The following is a 9,988-nucleotide window of genomic DNA, read 5'->3' as shown; positions in this document are numbered from 1 at the left end:
TGAAAGAAACCAGTCCCAGGAGACCACACATCATACGATTTCATGTACATGACACACCCAGAAGACATAAATCCATAGACACAGACAGTAGACTCATGGTTGTCAGGAGTTGAAGGGAGTGGGAGTTGAGGAGTCATTGCTAATGGGTCTGGGGTTTCTTTGGGGTGGGGGGCGGTGAAGAAAAATGTTTTCAAATCAGATTTGGTGATGGTTGTACAAGTCTGTGAATTTACCAGAACCCACTGAACTGTGTACTTGAAATGGATGAATCTTCTTGGGTATGAATTATATCTCAGCGGCATGGTGTTTAAAAATAAGGGTTGATGGGGCGCCTGGGTGGCTCAGTGGGTTAAGCCTCTCCTTCAGCTCAGGTCATGATCTCAGGGTCCTGGGATCGAGCCCTGCATCGGGCTCTCTGCTCAGTGGGGACCCTGCTTCCCTCTCTCTCTGCCTGTGTCTCTGCGTACTTGTGATCTCTCTCTCTCTGTCAAATAAATAAATAAAATCTTTTAAAAAAGAAATGAGTTGCTTTAAAAATGAACAAAACATCAAGGAAAAGCTTTGAGATCTTTGACAAATAGTACCCCATTCTCCAGTCAAGAACCTAACGGAAACACTTGCTTATGTTGCCCAAGGGAAATGGACAGGGAGGGTCTTTACGGTATTATTGGTTATGGCAAAAACTAGCCACAACCTAAGTGCCAGCAAGGAGGGGATGCCAACAGCTGAAAAAAGGAAGAGGTAGTCCTCCTCACACAGCCAGGGTTGATCAACTCCAAGTCATAATGTTGAGCAAAGAAAGGAAATGGTAGGATATTATGTGGGGGATGACTTCCACATGACTGTTCGCTTTCTATGTGAACGAATAAGGAAATATATGTAAAGTATGTCAATGTAAGTATACAGAAGGCTTGAAAAAAATGGACCTCAAATTGTTGACACTGGTGGGAGGGTTGGGGGCCATGATTGGGAGGGTAGACAGCAGTGATTAAAAGTGGTTTCAGTGTTCCCTGGAAGCTGAGATAATTGTCAAGTGGGGAAATGTTTTTACATATCCCTGCGGTCCTAAAAGACTGATTTTTCAGAAGAAAAGAATAACCCATTTTACACTTAGAATCAAGCTTTTGTAAAAATGGAAATACTCAAACAAAGAAATTTTGGCAAAGTTAGTAGAAAAAAATATAGACAGAGATAAAAGAGAAAATTAGTGTGCCCCCCCCCCAAAAAAAATCCACAACCAACCCATAAAATACCTTTGTCAATATCGGCACAAACTTAACAAAGTAAAGCCCACAAACACAGCACATGAATAAGGACGAAACTCATGATGAGAGTTCCCACATCTGAAATTCAGAATTTTGAGGACTATATATTGCTTTTCCGTTTATTCCATAGCCCTACAGATGTCTTACGATGCTTCTGGAACACCACAGCCTCCCCACGCCCCGACACACACACACTCCAAGAAAGTGCTCCAAAAATCTTTTTCTTAGTTGAAAAGAGAATCAGAGAGGTGAAGAGACGTGCCCAAAGTCACACAGCTTGGGAGGAGCAGAATGGATTCTCTGAAGTCCAAGATTATAAGCAATATTGCTAGAATTTCAAGCAAGGGGAGTTAAGCCTTGGGGTGAGTGCCTGCTGAGTTCCCATCGGGGGATGAGGCACCAGATTCCGCATCATTCCCCAGCATCTCTGCCCCACCCCCACCCCCTGAGGCTGAGTCATGGGCTGTGTCTGTCTGACACACCCAGTTCAGTCAATAAGAATCAAACACACTTTCTTTCATGAAAATAAATGGCCCTCTAGGGCAGTGGCTGAGCTTCTCTGACTAAATCGAACACTTGTTTGGCTGAACTGACCGCTTGTTTCTCCCTCCTGTTTGATGAGCCACTTGACTGACTGTCTGCCCCAGCGGAACGCTTGGAGGGCTGAGGTAACAATCAGCGTGACCCAGTTAGTCTGAAGCCAGACCTTCCCAGCCTAACGGGGGCCTGCAGTCACCATGTCTCAATGGCACAGGAGGTGGGAAGTTTGACCTCATTCCTGAAAGGGCAGACTTCAGGGTCCAGAATAATGAACTCCAATGCATACAGGTCTCTGCAAGTTCATGAACCCCTTTTTGTATGCCTTGCCCACCGGTTTGCTTCTGGGTAACTGCCCTTTTCTATTGGCTTGGTGGGCTGTCAATCAATAGCCCTGCCCAACTGGAGTAAAGGGCTGCCCTGAGACCCAAACTCAGCCAATCAGAGCCTCTCCTGAGACTTCGTCTCTTCTCTTAGTAAGCTTCCCTGAGTCTGTGCCCGTTCATGCAACCAAAGAACTGAACGGGTACACCTACATTTCTTTCCTATAATTCTCCCCACAACACTATGGGGTTTAGGGGTTGTTGTCCTCAATTTACCGAGGACACGGGCTAAGAGAGCCCTGGACCACACAGGAGGGACTTGAATTCAAACCAGAGTCATGAAGGGAGCCACAGCTGTCTTTCTAAACCCCTAGTTATGGGAGTGGGAGGGGAACAGCTCTCTCATGCCGGTTCTAACCAATGGGCGGTTGAAAGAATCAAGGTTTCCCTTCCTTCCTCCGGCCTCAGTTTGCCCATTTGAGAAATGACAAGGTTGGACCAAATAGTGAATTCCAGATGCCCCTAGAGTCTGTGCTTCCCACACGCTGAGACTGTAAGAGCAGAGTCATCAAGCCCTTGTCTTTGGATGAACTCTTCCAGAGAAATAGAGCTGGTGGGGGAGCGTAACCCCGCACTCGCCTCATGGCAGCCCCCACAGAGGGCTTCCTGAGCCTGCGCCCGGCTGGTTGACCCCCAGAGGAGCAATTTGCACCCTCTGCTTTTCTGACCTCAGATAAAAATACCCCTGTCACATTGGATTAGCGTCGCCCCTTTCCCGGAGAATCTTCTCACGGGTGCAGCCCCCTTGCTTTGTCAATATTTTCAATGTTCAGATTTCTAAACAAGACCTGACAGGTTGGGGTCCTTTTTTTGAAGGCTCAAATGAGATTAACCCTGCCCTTTCCTGATGGCTGTTGGCTGCTGTGGGCTTGCTGGGAGATGGAGAAGTTGAAAGAGGGAGGTGACTGGTGTCCCATCCCAGGTCAGGGCAAATCCTGCATGAGGACCCACCTTCATAGCAGGCCACCACCCTTCCTGGGAGCTTGGGGGCAGGATCCAGGCTTACTCCAGCTGCAGGATCTGATGCAGGTGTCTTCCCACTTCTGCACCTGTTTTCTCACCCCCAAAATGGGCATAAAGGGAACACCCACTTCCCAGACTCAGGAATAATGAGTTAAGGCCGGGATAGCATGGGACCCAGGAAAAACTGTACAAATGTTGGCTAGTTTTGTGACTCCTATGATTCCCAAGGGCTCGGAGGACCTCGCTTCTGTGTGCTCCCTTGGGCATGTTCGAGGGGACGTTGGCATCACCAAGCCCCAATGCTGCCAGCTCTGCGTGGAGGACATGGGTGCACCTTCGTGTTTTTTGTTGGTTTCCAGCCCCAGCTGGCTGCCCAAGGATACTACATTGTCATTCTCTCCAGTGCTCCTCTGTGAGCCTGATGAATGGCTGCATCCCCCAATTTCCAGATGAGAAGGGTGAGGGTCAGAAAGAGCAAGGGGTTGCCTGCAGTTGTGGAACTTTGGGAGCCAGGATGGGCCCTGGGTCTGCAGGGTGGGTTTGCATTCCATCTGTCCCTTTCTTGCAGGTCCTGGTTCTGTGTTATGACATATTCTACCAGCTGAATGCAAAGGGCACCTCCACTCCCCACCCCCACTCAATGGCCATCAGTAACTCTAGGAAAAGTGCATCTTTCTAGACCAGCAGCTCCAAGGAAGCCACTGGAATTGGATTGCTGGCATTGAGATAGGCCACCCATTGGGGTATCCTGAAAGGCAGGGGCCAGAAGGACATTGGCCTTCATTAACCTTCCCTCCCAGACCCACTGGGAGCCTGAGATGCTCTTCCCTGATGTGGTTATCTGAGCACGATTTTGCGTCTGAGTAGTAGGCTGTAGTAAGCTCAGAGGAAACGCAATAATGACAGGGTAAAGATTTGGCCAACACTTTAGATGCTGTGTTATCTTAGAGGTTTCTTAACTTTTCTGTGTCCCCATTTCCTCATTAGCTAACTAGCTCTTAAGTGAGCTGATGGCATCATTGAGGTTTCTGAGTTATCACAGCTCATGGGAAGAGATAGGCCATGCCCTCAGGAACCAGCAGGTTCAGCCTTGCAATCTGATGGTTAGGGATGCTGAGGCTCACACTGTCCAGAAACCCATAAAGAGTTAGAGACTGCAGATAGGGTTTTTTTTTTGTTTTTTGGGGTTTTTTGTTTGTTTTAGGGATGACTTTACATACTAGATAATCTATTTATTGAACATTTTGAGCACCTCCTATGGGTGAGCCATGAATAAGACACAGTTCCTGTTGTCAAAGAATTGTCAGGTCAGTGGAGGAAATAGGTTCTAATTCACTCACCATATAAACAGCAATTCTCATAAACTATGGGACAGAACTGGGTTGCGGTGGAGGAGGGCTTGGGGCTGAGGGGACTCAAATGGGAAAAAGATTCTTTCTGTGTGGCAGATCAGGGTAGGCTTCATGGAGGAGGTGACAGTTAATCTGGGTTTTGCAGTATGAGCAAGGGTTTGTCAGGCAGATAGGGCAAAGAGAAACACGTCATGCAAAGGGACCTATCTGGGCATTCAGGGACAAAGTCACAGAGGTGAGGGAGACTCTGTGGAACCTATGGAAAGGTGGAGTCAACCAGCATGGCTTGGACCTTGGGGGGATGTGGAAGGAATGTCAAGGCTGGAGAGTTTAGTAGAGGCCAGACCACAGAGGACCTTCTATGCCAGGCTCAGGTCAAGTCATAGGGAGCCATGAGAAAAACTTTTAAGCAGGAGGGTGATGCAGTTAGGGCTGAGTTTTGGGGAAGATCGTGGTGTAATTTTTAACCATGGAAGTTTAGAGCTTGAATTTAGTGATTATTATTATGATCCCTGAGCCTGATTTTAAGGCTGAACAAATTCAGGGCAAGGGTGGAAGTGATGCCCATAGCTAGCCAGGGCCAAAAGCATTTTCTCCCTCCTGGTCTCTCTGGGTGGGTGGAGTCTGAGGCTGGGATATCTTTGCAGGTACCGCGAGGTAAACTCTCCCCAAGAGGACTAGTTCCCATCCTTCTGTGGCATCCCTTTCTCTGTTTCTCCCCTTCAGTCCTGCCCCGGAGTCTCTGAAAGTCATGGCTGATAAGGGAGTCCTCTCCCTACAGGTTCCTTCTCTGGTTGTGGGACCCTGACCATATCCCTTCCCCTCTGGAGCTTCAGTGTTCTCGTCTGATTAATGGGTGTGACACATAAAGTGATGGTGGTGTTGTCGAGCATCCTAGGGTTTCCCCCAACCCTCACTAAGGTCCCAGCCATTACCAGGTTTCCTGGCCACTGGGAGAAAGGGTGTGGCAGAAGCTGATGGAGAAAGAGAGGCAGATAATCTGCTCACTTGCCCAGATGTGGCTGTGGGTGTCACAGAGCTAATTGAGACTCTCACTTTTCTCATTGTGGTCCCTACACTCCTCTTAATGTGACCTAAGATCTCAACAGCTGTGTACATGAAGGTGGTATAGACCATCCACTGAGAAACTCCTCACAATACCAAGGATTAGCCCTGAAGGAGGACAGACACCCCTTTCTGGTCCCCACAGGGCCTTTGTCTGGCTGAGCCCAGCAGATAACAGTGACATCAGGCCTCCTTGCTAACAGACCAAAGCAGCAATGGCCCCAGGTCCTGACAGGTGCACAGGAGGACCAGGACTGAGTCACTGATCTTGCTGCTAAAGACCCTTGAGCATGACCTCACCCAGGCACAGGCTCCACAAACATTTAGGAATGGCACTCGGGAAGAGTCCCATGACTTTGGCACTTGGCCAGTTTTAGCTGGGAGAAGCACCAACATGTTAGGATTATCTTAGAAGCTCGATTCTTCCCTCAGGTTCCTTGAGAAAGAACCAGAAATCCCTCAGGCAGCAAACAAAGGGGCACTCACTTGGTCACCGAGCATGAATTGGGGCCCACTCTGGACCCAGTTCTGTGCTAAGCCCTGAGGGAGCCAGAGAAACGAGAAAGGCATGTTTTCTTTCTGCAGCTTTAACCAAACATCTGTGGTTTTCTCCTAATGGATGTAGAAGTGTGTCCACAGTTCAAAATTTATAAACTACAGAGGAGCCAAAAGAACAAAGTAAAAGCCACATCAAATATCACAGGGGCACCTGGGTGACTCAGTCTGTTAAGCATCTGACTCTTGATTTCAGCTCAGGTTGTGATCTCCCAGTAATGAGATCAAGCCCCACGTCCGGTTCTGCACTCAACACAGAGCCTCTTAGAGATTTTCTCTCTTCCTTTCCCTCTGCCTCTCCCCCCTCTCCCAAATAATAAATAAATAAATCTTTTTTAAAACTATCACCACCAGAGAGAACAATTGTTAGCATTTTGTTGTATTTCTTTTAGTGTTCCTAAATCATACTTAAATCTATGTGTATTTGTAAGTTTGGGCATATATAAATACACTTCCACTTGCATATACTTAGTGACTAACAATAGAATCTCTTTCAGTCACCCAACACATGTTTACTGAGCACCTGCTCTGTCCCAAGCAGGTCCGACAGTGCACGGGGCACACAAGTGCACAGGACTGGAGTGGTTCCTGCTCTTGTGAAAGCCGCCTATAAGGACTATCTTGTCACCCGTTATGTTTCAGTGCGTGTCTAACAGTTTTCAAGTCACAAGTGTATTTCCACAGTGCATTTATTGGTTGTCTAGAATGCGACCCAATAGGGGTGCCTGGGTGGCTCAGTCTGTTAAGCGGCTGCCTTCGGCTCGGGTCATGATCCCAGGGTCCTGGGATAGAGTCCCATATCAGGCTCCCTGCTCAGCAGAGAGCCTGCCTCTCCCTCTCCCTCTGCCTGCTGCTCTGCCTACTTGTGCTCTCTCCCTGTCAAAAAAAAAAAAAAAAAAAAAAAGAAAGAAAAAAGAAAAAAGAAAAAAGAATGTGACCCAATAGATGAAGCTTACTTTCTCAAACCCTTTTTGTGACACATTTAACTTGTTCCCCATTTTTCAGTCTATCGATGGTGGTCATCCCGGCAGCTGTGTGTTATGGTTGGTTGGCTCATTCCACATCCATTTCAACCTCTTTCCCTGTACTGCAGGGGCCAGAAGGGTGAAGACCGCATTTCTTAGACTCCCTTGCAGCTCAGGTTTGGAGACCAGTGAGGTCACGCCCATTAAATGCCCCCGTGTGAGATACAGAGGACAACCGTGAGATGCAGGTCTTTTCTTCTTGCTTTGGTTCTTCCTCCTGGTTGTAAAGTCATCAGGATTTCTGCAGCCATGGTCTCAGTGTCCAGTCACCAGCTTGTGGGTGGCCAGAGGGTGGTGATGGGAACATCATCGCCACTTGCTCCCTACGTTAAAGTGAATGTGACAAGTTCCTGAAGACAGCAGTCCCAAGCTTCGGGCTTGTGGCGGAGGCAACAGCTCCCACAGGTGGGCAGGCAGACGGGGATGTTCTGAGTCATTCCTGGAGGTCCACCCCACTCTCCAGATCTTTCCATAATTCTGCAAGAACCTAACTTCCTGATTAAATGCCTTTCTGTTTAAAGTAGTAAAAATGTAAAAAATAATAATAATAATAAATAAAGGGTAAATGTAATTTCTGCTTTCCACAACTGGATTCTGAGTGATATGAACTACCTCTTTGAGCCTGTTGACAATTATTGCCTCGGGGTAAATTTCTAACCATGGAATCAAGGATTCACCCTTTGTTTTTCTTTAAATAATTTTATTGAGATATGATTAATGGGTCATAAAATTCATCCATTTAAAGCACACAATTTAATAGCTTTTAATGTATTCAAAGTTCTTGATCCTCACTACAGTCTACTTTCAGGACATTTTCTTCACCCCAAAAAGAAATTCCATACCCATTCACGTCTCTCTTCATACTGTTACCCCAATGGACGCAACTACTCCTCTACTTTCTGACTGTATGGATTTACCTGTTTGGGAAATGTCATATAAATGGAATCCTACAGTATGTGGTCTTTTGTGGCAGATTGCTCTCACCTGGCATCATGCTCTCGAGGCTCCTCTAGTGGTAGCATGCACCAGAATCTCACTTCTGTTCCATGCTGGATGATATTCCATTACAGGAATTTCCCACATTTTATTCTTCCATTCACCAGTTGATGGACATCTGGGCTGTTCCTCCTTTTAAGCTCTTGTGAATAATGCAGCTGTAGATATTTCTGTACATGTTTTTGTGTGGATGTAGGTTTTCATTTCCCTTGGGTGTATACCTAGAAGTGGATTTGCTGGATTATATGGTAACTCTATCTTAAAGCTTTTGAGAAATTGCCAGACTGTTTTCCCAAAGTTGTTCCACCATTTTACATGCCCACGAGCCATGGTCAGTTTTCCATTTTCTCCACATGCTTTCCAACACTTGACACTGTCTCTTTCTAAAAATTACAGCCATTCTAGTGGGTGTGAAGCGGTATCTTATGGTTTTGACTTATGTTTCCCTAATAAGAATGATGCTAAACATCTTTTTTTTTAAAGATTTTATTAATTTATTTATTTGATAGGGAGAAACACAGCAAGAGAGGGAACACAAGCAGGGGGAGTGGGAGAGGGAGAAGCAGGCTTTCCCATAGAGCAGGGAGCCAGATGTGGAGCTCGATCCCAAGACCCTGGGATCATGACCTGAGCCAAAGGCAGACGCTTAACAACCGAGCCACCCAGGCTCCCCAATTCAATTGATTTTTGGATAGTGAATTAGTATTCTACAACCTTGCTGAACTTGCTTATTAGTTCTAGTAACTTCCTACTTGGTTCCTTAGGATTTTCAGTATATAAGATGATGTCATGTACAAATAGAGATAGTTTTATTTCTTTCCAACCTGATGCCTTTTATTTTATTTTCTTAACTGATTGTTCTGGCTTGAACCCCCACCACAATGTTGAATAAAAATGGCAAGAGTGGACATCATTGTCTGTCTTGTTCTTGACCTTAGGGAAAAAACATCTAGCTTTTTGCCGGTGAGTATGATGTTAGCTATGGGTTTTTCATAGATGCCCTTTATCAGGTTCAGATCACCCATTTTTTGAAGGTTTTGTTTTGTTATATGAATCATGCCCTTTTGACATGCCGATCATTCTCTTTGGCCACTACCTTTTCCACATCTTTCCAATGATGACCTCGGTGACAGTGAACGTGTAGCCTCCAGAAATTACCAAAACTCTCTGTAGCCTCCAGAAATTACCAAAACTCTCCAAGTGATGACTGATCAGCAGAAAGAGAAAAAAGAGAGAGAGAGAGAGAGAAAGAATCACCTCCCTTGATCAAGTTATAATACTTCTACTCACACAATTTAATGTAGAAGTGTCTCTTTGGTGACTGTAATCATAAGGTGGATTCCTTGATGAGCTTCAACTAAATAAGTGGTTCTCAGCCCTGTCAGTCCAAAGGCTCCTCCTTTAATAACTTTATTGAGGTAAAGCACTGGTATGTTACAGTGCCACAGTACTCAGATAGTTGGCCAAACATTATTCTAAGAGTTTCTGTGAGCATATTTTAAAGATGAGATTAACATTTAAATCGGTAGACTTTGAGTAAAGCAAATTACCCTCATAATGTAGGTGGGCCTCATTTAATCAGTAGAAGGCCTTGATAGAAAATGACTGACCTCCTTGTCCCACCCCCACCCCCATCCCTCAGAATGAGGGAAAGGGGAATTCTACCAACAGATTGCCTTCACACTCAAATTGCAATATTGGCTCGTCCTTGAGCATCCAGCCTGCTGGTCTACCCTGCAGATTTTTGGCCTTCCCGGTGTCCACAGTTGTGTCAGCCAAATACTTAAAAACAAGCAAAAATAAGAACAAAACAAACCAAAATACCCCCATGATGCTATGCATAGATA

The sequence above is a fragment of the Martes martes genome (assembly GCF_963455335.1).
Source record: "Martes martes genome assembly, chromosome: 9".
Taxonomy (NCBI): Eukaryota; Metazoa; Chordata; class Mammalia; order Carnivora; family Mustelidae; genus Martes; species Martes martes.
Note: the sequence above shows the minus strand (reverse complement) of the source record.